Source organism: Staurois parvus, unplaced genomic scaffold (genome assembly GCF_062004578.1).
Source record: "Staurois parvus isolate SC_StPar_1 unplaced genomic scaffold, SC_StPar_1.0 ptg000165l, whole genome shotgun sequence".
Taxonomy (NCBI): Eukaryota; Metazoa; Chordata; class Amphibia; order Anura; family Ranidae; genus Staurois; species Staurois parvus.
The window spans coordinates 19343605-19354310 of NW_028317961.1; positions in this window are offsets into that span (position 1 = coordinate 19343605).

Below are 10706 nucleotides of genomic sequence, written 5' to 3' on the forward strand. Positions count from 1 at the left end.
GTCTGCCTGTACCTCACATATGGGCAGGTAGTTACTGGAGATTAGAAAGATCAATGAACTACGAGAGTGCTCCCCTGCATCTTCAAAACTATTGAAACCTACAAGCCATCTGCCGCAGTGATAGACAGTACTTGTAGTTCATTCCTCCACAGATTGCTGTGGATGAATGATGCGGCCATGTGGGTAGAGCCCTGCGCTTTTAAATTAAGAGCAGGTGCGGTTAGAAGATACCCTGCCCGCTGTCACAGCAGGGGATCGTAGGGGCACAGGCAAGTACTCTTTATTAACATGTTACACCCTGAATACGGGTGTGACATGTAACATGTTACCAAAGATAAACTTATACTTTAAACATGTGTCCTTGCCTATGTATATGTTGACTTGCCACATGGTACATATGTATAAAGCAGTGAATCTGATATTTGCAGCTGGTGAATCTTCCTGGTGCATGTGTTTTGAATGGCAATGATTGATTTACCACCAGTGAATATTTGGTGAATGTCACATTCACATCTTCATAAATACGCCTCAATAGTTTTGTGAGGTTTTTGTTTTTTTACTATTTACTTTAAAATGTAATCATGTAATCAGTCATCTGAGCACATAGTTATAGACAATATCATACTAACTGCCAACAGTGCAAAAATAAACATTGTACAACAAAATGTAATAGTAAATTGCTTAAATTATAGTTACATTGTTTCAGATTATAAATCCAAGGCTGAAAGAAACAGACATTAATATTAGCTGTTTCAAAGCACAGATGGCTTGTTTGAGTGTCTCCCTGGGAACCTCCTTCTCCATAGCAAGCACAACAAACTCACCTATTCACCTCTCTCCTGTATTGGAATGACATCCATTTAATCAAGTACATGAAAGTGTAATTGTCCCAGAGGTCCTGTAAGGAATGACATATTACCTAGTAGTGCATAGGGTTTAATCAATAATATAGGTAACTCTGATCTAGGTAATGATATAGATTGCACTGTTGCCTTTTATAATGAAGTCCAAATATTAGCGTGATATTTGAGAAAGTAAAGAAGTAACAGGTTTTGGGAAGTAATTTAGTTATTTAAAAACCACAAGAGATTGCATAGATAACAGTTTTGCAATTAAAGGATGCATATATATATTGTCTAATCTAAATGAAGTGGTGATGCCCCCGCGATGCAAATAATAAACAGTATTACCATACACTATATATATATATATATATATATATATATTATGTAACGTTGTATAGCCATTATGTGAAGTCCAACATCAAAAAAATTGGCCTTGTAAATAATATAGAAAGATCCTTCTCATTATTTGTGGTGATCCTCCACTCCACTACTGTGTGTTCATGAACACCCTCATGTGTGCGTTCCTCCACCGACTTGGGGCTCATGTATAATGCAGCTGATAAACTGACATTCAGGAGCTGTTCAGCGTCTTTTTCAGCAGCCCCTGAACTCTCCCTAATGTTTTCCTATGTTTCCATGTACACATAGTCGTTTACAGTCGTTTACAGGCAGTTGAGTTTACAGTTTTTTTTTTGAACGCACCAAACTTGCATTCAGGAGTAGATTTTACTGGTGTTTCAAACGCCAAACACTTGTAAATGCTTGTAAACATGGTTAACTGCGTTTATAAGCGTTTGCGTTTAGAAGCGTTTTTTAACTGTTCCATGTCCAGATGCTCTCCAGAGCCTTTTTTCATCATCAGAAATGCATGCAAAGCATTTTCCATATATTCAAAAGGAACTAGTACACCAGCGCAGTCAGTTCCAGGTTTCTTGTGACGGAAAAATGGTAGAACGTGCTGAATTATGCTCATGATGGGATCCATAGTGAATACAACCAGAAAAGACAGGTAATCTCAACAGATACTGCTCTCTCTGCTTCTGATCTATCCATTCCTCTCAAAATATCTGAAATAGTTCATTTTTTACTATTTTTCAGTGCATTCTGGGCATTTGGGAAGGTCTCCTGAGGTTATCTTTTAAAAACGCTTCTAAACGCAAACGCACATAAACGTGCATAAACGCTGTATGCAAACGCAGTTAAACTGGCGTTTTTAACCTACGTTTTCCAGCAGTCGGTTTCCATCGTTCAGAAGAGTTTTCCAAATGCCCCGTGTACATGAGCCCTTACATATATACTCTATTCAGGCCAAATAGTGCTTTTTCCCTTTAACCTGGGTAGGTATAGCTTCCTGCACTCTCGAGCGTCCAATCCCTGGTTTACATCAATCCAGATTCATCCTCTGGAATCACATATGATATATCTACGTTTTAACAACAGGCTTCTGTGGTTGACCCTGGATTACTTTTACCTAAGATGACATAGTAAATCATCTCCCAGATCCCAACAAACGTTCACCCGATATAAATCTGCCTTCCTCACCTACACGTCCTCCCTCCACGCTGCCAAGCAAGCCTACTTTGTAACCCTCATCAATACCCTCTCCTCCAGTCCTCGCCAGCTCTTCTCTACTTTCAACTCTCTACTCTCTCCGCCCCCACCTCCACCCATTACCTCACTCACCGCCCACGAGATTGCCAATCACTTCAAAAACAAGATTGACGCAATTCGTAGGGACATCGCCGCTGTTCAGACTTCCACCCCACCTAGCACCCCTCACACGGAAACCCCCTCAACACCCCTCTCCCTTGACCTCACCACTGTCCAGACCTCCACCCCACCTAACATCCCTCACACTGAACCCCCCTCAACACTCCACTCCTTCAACCTTGCTACCACTGAAGAGGTCACTAAGGTCTTCTCAGAAGCCCACCTCACCACCTGCCCCCTCGACCCTGTCCCCTCACAACTCCTACGATCTCCCTCTTCCTCCATCTTATGCTTCCTCACCCACATCTTTAATCTCTCCCTCTCTACTGGTGCATTCCCCTCCCCTCTGAAGCACACACACATCACTCCCATACTTAAAAAACCCTCCCTGGATCCCACCGACCTGAACAACCTTACACCCATCTCCCTGCTGCCATTTACATCCAAACTCCTTGAGCGCTTAGTCTATAATCGCCTAAGCTCCCACCTCAATGACAACAACCTCCTTGATCCCCTACAGTCTAGCTTCCGTCCCCTACACTCCACCGAAACCGCCCTACTCAAACTCACCAACGACCTGCTAACCGCCAAAGCTAATGGCCACTATTCAGTGCTCCTACTCCTCGACCTCTCTGCGGCTTTCGACATAGTCGACCACCCCCTCCTCCTCAAAAAACTACACTCTCTTGGCCTCAGAGACTCTGCTCTCTCCTGGCTCTCCTCCTATCTATCCCAACGCTCCTTCAGTGTTACCTATAACGCTGCCACCTCCCCATCACTCCCCTTCTCTGTTGGAGTCCCTCAAGGCTCTGTCCTCGGGCCCCTTCTTTTCTCCATCTACACCTCCTCCCTTGGCCAACTGATACACTCTCACGGCTTCAACTACCATTTCTATGCTGATGACACACAAATCTATCTCTCTACCCCTCGCCTCACCCCTTCAGTCTCCGCCTGAATCACTAGCCTACTGAACGACATATCGGATTGGATGTCACTCCACTTCCTCAAACTGAACCTTTCCAAAACTGAGCTCCTAGTTTTCCCCACTGCCCATGCCCCCCCCCCCGACTTCTCCATTATCACCAACAATGCCACCATCAGTTCCACCCCGCAAGCCAGAGTACTTGGTGTCATCCTAGACTCCAATCTGTCCTTCCAGCCCCAGGTCCAATCGCTGACAAACTCATGTAGACTCCACCTCTGCAACATCTCCAAAATATGTCCGTTCCTAACCCTGGAAACTACTAAGCAACTCATTCACTCCGTTATCATATCACGACTTGACTACTGTAACTCCCTCCTCCCCGGCCTACCTCACCACAGGCTATCCCCGCTTCAGTCGATCCTGAATACTGCGTCCAGACTCATCCACCTTACCAACCGCTCCGTATCTGCCACCACCCTCTGCCAATCCCTCCACTGGCTTCCGATTGCCCAACGGATCAAATTCAAAATGCTAACACTGACATACAAAGCTGTCCATAACACTGCCCTAAACTACATCACCGACCTGATATCCAAATACCACCCAAAACGTACTCTCTGCTCCTCACAAGACCTCCTTCTCTCTAGTTCCCATGCCTGCCACCAGTACTTCTCCAGGGCTTCCCCCATCCTCTGGAACTCCCTACCCCAATCCATCAGACTTTCACCTACTCTCCTCTCCTTTAGGTGCACCCTGAAAACCCAACTCTTCAGGGAAGCCTACCCGACCCTCAGCTAATTGCCGATCTCCTCCACTCTTCCTACCACTCCATCCCCCACAGCTATCCCTCCCGTACCACTATCCCCTCCCTCCTAGATTGTAAGCTCTAAGGAGCAGGGCCCTCAAACCCCTTGTGTATCGCATTGTATTGTTATTGTACTGTCTCGTGTATTGTCTCCCATTGTAATGTACAGCGAACTGTTGGCGCTATATAAATACTGTGTAATAATAATAATAATAATAATCTCAAAATGTTGACCTATAAATAACAGGTCAAAAACCACTCAAACCAACATCCAAATTCCTCTGCAGGTCAGGGCTGGTGGGATTCTGCTCCAACAGGTCTCTGGATTAGGGGTGTACTGAGGAGACCCCCCTATTCCACCGCACCGACAAACACAACGAGCCAGCTGAGCACACAGCACACAGTAGTGGAGTGGAGGATCACCACATGTAATAAGAAGGATTTTTATATATTATTTACAAGCACAGTTTTTTTTATGTTGGACTTCACATATTGGCAATATAACGTATATAAAATAGTGGATGGTAATACTGTTTATTATTTGCATCGCAGGAGCATCACAGTGTGCGGCACTTCACTTAGATTCAACTGTAGTATATGTGGGAACGCATATGGTGTCAGCAGCAATATATCATATGGTGTGAGATAAAAAGGTTATGATTAATTGCGCTGAAGTATACTGCACACATGATATATTATCTACATGTCAAGGGGTCCATGAGATAAGCAAACTCATAAAGGGGGAATATATTTGCATCTGGACAGAGCTGAACTCTTTACAGAATGGTACCAGCATTGTACCCTGTTTGCACAATGGTAAGGAATGGTACAGGTCTTCTCTTTGTACCACTTGGTACAGCAATTAGCCCTATCCAGCCAAAGCCTACCATAGACTTTGAAAGGCTGCTTGCAGTGGGGCTGGATGCTGCATCTGTCCTTCCTGAGCACCCTAAAGCACTGGGATAAATGCACTCTAAGTGCCCCAGTTTTGTTTTTGGTTTTTGTTTTGTTTTTTTAACCACTTGTCCTCCTGAGGATTTACCCCCCTTTCTGACCAAGGCATTTAACTGGCAATTGCACAGTCATGCAACGCTGCACCCAAATGAAATTTAAGTTTTTTTCCCATGAACTGAGCTTTCTTTCGGTGGTATTTGATCGCCTATGCATTTTTAATTTTTTGCACTATAAAAATAAAGACCGACAATTGTGAGAAAAAACTATATTTTTGACTTTTTGCTATTAAACATGTCCAGTAAAAAAATCTAATTTCATCATAAATTTAGGCCAAAATGTCTTCTGCTACGTCTTTGCTAAAAAAAAATCCCAATACGTGTAAATTAATTGGTTTATGTGAAAATTATAGCATTTACAAATGGCAGTATATATAATGGGATTTTTTAATTTTTACTAGTAATGGCGTCGATCACCGACTTATAGCAGAACTGACTTGGTGTCACTGACATCCCCAGTGACACCAATACAGTGATCAGTACTAAAAAAAAACCATTGACACTGTACTAATGACACTGGGCAGGAAAGGGTTAACATTTGGGGCTATCAAACAGTTAACTGTGTGCTGTTTTACATAGTGCTGTGTCTGTGTGCATGAGCTGACAGGGAGAACTGTTTTGTTTACAAATAGTGCTCCTTCCCGTCGGAGAAAGCGTTTCTTTGTCAGCTGGGGCAATTCTCCACTGTGCACTTGAGATAGGTCACAATAGCATTTAGGTATCCCGGCCGGGGCAACTCCAACGGTCTCAGCTCCAACTGCCCCCTTGTGATGATGTTCCACCCTTTGGCACACTGCTTATTCCAGAGCTACATACAGAAGTATACAAAGAAATAACAAGACATACGTATATAATCAAAGCAATAAACATGCTAATACATGTAGTTTTTTAAATTTTTTATCTTCTACCTTTTGTCTGCCAAGCTTACCCAAAATGTCTCAAAAACAAGTGTAAAGATGATTGTACAATTGATGGCAGAGGTTTCAGGTCCAAAAAGTGATCACAGGAGGCATAGAAGGACCAAGCTGAAGAAGAGTCAAACAATTACACATCCATAACTTATAACAAGGGGTCATATGCCTCCCACAAGGATTTCCCAGTTAACTTACAACATTTTTTGTAACAAATCCACATTGTTTACTCCCACTGATAGTGGGATAGCCCCTCCAAAGTTTGAAAGGCAGTTAACTGACCCTTTATTTTAAGAGACCCCTGGTTTAGAGGAGCAATGACCCTCTGAACTGTTTCAACATCTTCTAAGCAATTTTGCTGAATTTTTGATGGTGAATTTGGACTACTTCATTAGTAAAACCAAAATAGGATAATGTACACTTAGATCACAACATCGGTACATAGATTTGCTTACATACTTTACTGTTGTTTATACAAATGTTTGGTATGGGACTGCCCCCCCTCCCCTGTTTGATTATATCTATGGAGGCTTGAAAGCTGCATCTGAGAGGCTGTGAAATAGAAGTTACGAGGGGCATTCACGTCAAACCGGGACTTTTGAGTATATATAATATATGAAAAAATTTCAAGGAATGACATACTCCCCTGCTACATCTAAACATTTATCCCAGCATTTAATTAATGCCTAGTAAGCATCAACATAGAAAGATTTGTCAGTACGCCTGAACCATCCTAGGATAGCCTGCTTCTCATCGTCATTAGTGCTGAAATGCTGACCTCCGAGGAACTCTTTAAAGGGTCCAATTTCATGACAAGTTTTGCTCTGATTATCTAGGATCAGACGTTTCACGCACTGAATGTTCACAGGAATGACTACTTTGGGCTAGGAACCACCACGGCTAGGATCATCACTGACAGATGTACGGCCATTTTCAAAGTGTTTACACCAATCAAATGTCTTACTGTCATAATCACTGTGCTTGATGTCTTCTGTAGATATCCGTGGGCTTTACACCTTCATTCAAGAAACTTCATCACCACACACTGTTCCAAACACACAATAACACTGTTGTCTGCCATCTTGATTAACCACTTGCCTACCGGGCACTTATACCCCCTTCTTTACCAGGCCAATTTTCAGCTTTCAGCGCTTTCACACTTTGATTGACAATTGCGCGGTCATGCAACACTGTACCCATATGAAATTTTTATAATTTTTTTCTGACAAATAGAGCTTTCTTTCGGTGGTATTTAATCGCCATTGGGAGCTTTACTTTTTGTGCTATAAACAAAAAAATTGCAAAAAATGTGAAAAAAAATGATTTTTCTTTGTTTCTATTATAAAAATTTTCAAACAGGTAATTTTTCTCCTTCACTGATGTGCGTTGAAGAGGCAGCACTGATGGGCACTGATAGGCAGCACTAATGAGGTGGCACGGATAGGTGGCACGAATAGGCGGCACGGATAGGCGGCACTGATAGGTGGCACTGATAGGCGGCACTGATGATGGTTTCTGATAGACAGCACTGATAGATGGCACTGACTGGCATCACTGCTGGGCACTGACTGACGGCACTGCTAGGCATTGACTGGCACAACTGCTGGGCACTGACTGGTGGCACTGACTGGCAGCACTGCATTGATGGTCACTGGTGGACACAGGTGGGTGGCACTGGTGGGCACAGGTGGGTGGCATTGGTGGGCACAGGTAGGTGGCACTTCTGGGCACAGGTAGGTGGCACTTCTGGGTGGCACTGCTGGGCACAGGTGGGCGGAACTGGTGGGTGGCACTGCTGGGCACCGATCATCAGGGCACTGATGATCCGTGCCCTGATAATCGGTGCTGATCCTGCTCTGACAGCTGCAGGTTCTCGGCAGTACTTTCCTCGCGGTCTGACATAGTGAGGAAAGTGCAGCCGAGAACCGGCAATTGCATTTCCCGATGATCAGCGTGTCATTGGACACAGCTGATCACGTGGTAAAAGGCCGCTGTGATTGGCCTTTTACCACATCACGTGATCAGCTGCCAAGTGCGCACCCCCGGGGGCACGCAGGAGAGCACGTTCTGGGAGGACGTCATATGACGCCCTCCCAGAACTGGCCGGCCGCAGTGTAGCCATCATTCAGCTATCTGTGGTTGGCAAGTAATTAACAGCCTCTGGACTGGCCCATGACATGTGCGCCGCCTATAAGTAATAGGAGACACTTGCCACTTACTACTGTGTGTAGTACCATGTAGCGTGTATTACCACCATGCTAGCATCCCTTTTTATACTTGTTAAATTAATTAGTCCTGGTTTGATTTGCACGCCCCTCGTACATAGGCACAAGTCCAGTTCAACCCACAAAAACACACACACAGAAAACCTTCATATACACAATCCTAAACCCACAGTTGATCCAGAGGAAGACAAAACCTCCAATGAGCATGATCCAAATTGCTCCAGAAAGAAAAAAAAATCCCTCATGATCCCCTAAGAGGCAATCAGATATTCCCTGGATCAACTACCCATAAATATTAGTATCCGGTTATATTTTCTACATTTAGGAAAGAATAATTTTTTTATCAACTGAGCTGGCCAGAACCAGCTCTTGAGGAAGTCTATTGCACATTTTCACAGCTCTTATTGTGAAGAAGCCTTTTTCTGTATTTGAAGGTTAAATCTCTTTTTCCTGATGTAAAGAGTGCCCCTTGTCCTCTGTGACCTTAAAGTGAATAACTCTACACCAAGTCTACTATATGAACCACTGATGTATTTATGCATGTTGATAATATCCCCTTAATCTCCTCCTCTCAAGACAGAATAAATTCAGTTCCTCGGGTAATCTTTCCTCATAGCTGAGCTCCTCCATAACACTTATCAGTCTGGCTGCCCTTTTCTGCACTTTCTCCAGTTCTCCAGTACCTTTTTTTGTGAACTGGTGCCAAAAACTGAACTGCATAATCTAGATGAGATATTACTAAAGATTTGTGATGTCATCAACCTGCGAGTTCCTGTTCTGGATATGATATCACTCCAACCTGGGAGAAGAGGTGGGGCTAAGGAACTTTAAAGCCATTTTAGCACATTTAAATGGTTTAGTTGCCATATGCAGACAGGTGGATCTCACTTTGAGAAAGAGGTCCTTACTCCGAAATGTGATTCCCACCTCCACCTGATCCTGGGTGTACGCATGACAGCTGAAGTTTTTGTCTGGTATCTCTGTGTGTATTGATGCTTGTTACTTGCTGTACTTTGTGCCTGGATCTCCTCCCTGTTCTAATGAAAATGTATATGATGCTTGTAGCTGACAGTTTGCTTTTGTCTAGATAAGGGAACTGTGGGGGGATCTTGTGAATGTACTGCAATTTATTGTTATGTCTTTATATGATGCTTCCTCTCATAAATATAGGAAATTTGAAAAGCTAGCTTTTTGGAGTGCTGCCTATTATTTATTACGAATTTTGACTACTTTCCCTGGAAATCACACCAGGATAAGGTTGGCAAGGCTCTAGAATCAGTATACACTCTTGATTTCTCTCTCTGCAAAATTGAAGGCTCAGGATCAGCTGTTTAAGCAGAGATTGACTTATTTAACTCACTATATTGGTGAATACTCTCTGCAGTCACCTGTTAAATGAAAGGCCATACTTCCAGAATTTATATATTCCCTACTGGCACCAGTCTTCAGGTAATGGTGAACTCATGTCAGTAGTTTTTGCAGGTAAAAAAATCTGTGCATTTATGTCAGGAAACGAATACAGCTATTGCTCATTTTCGTGCAGCTAATGCTCATGCACATGCACCAGCACACAGATGAGCTTGGGCTATTATCCAGCGTGCACTGACATGTAGGCGCATCATTGCGCACATCCTTCCGCATTGGCGCCAAGATGCCTGTTTAAAGGAGATCCTGCTGTGTGCTAATTGCTGGATGTTCTTCAGCAACCAATGATCCATGTTTCTGTGTTCCTGCTTTTGCTGACTGATCTTCCGTTGCTCATCCAGTTTGTTCCAGACCTTACTCTGTGGATTCTGGATTCTGACCTCGGATTGCCTCTGCCTATTCTCTGCCTGATCTCCTGGTGCTGACCTCAGCTTGCTATTTGAACCTTGCTCTTACTTCCCTGGTACTGATCTTGGCCTGCTTCCTGACCATGCTGCTGTCTCACCGTGTATGACCCTGGCTCACCTTGACTACGTCCCTGACCATGGCATTCACCTGCAGTAAAGCTACTGGTGCTTCTTTAGGCCTTGTACCTCTGTCACCACATTGCTTGGACCAAAGCTGCAAGGGACGCCCTCTCATCAATCTGGCCATCAACAAAGGTATGTGACAATTTATTATTTTTTACACAAGAGCCTGTAAAGTTTTGCACCCATGATCAGTGAATTGCAGGTGCAATGACTCAGTATGAGCTTTCAGCTACTGAGCTGCAGGAAGTATCAATGGACTACAAGTTCACTGACCAACACACTCATAGTCCATTGAGAACTACAAATCCATCTCCTCCATG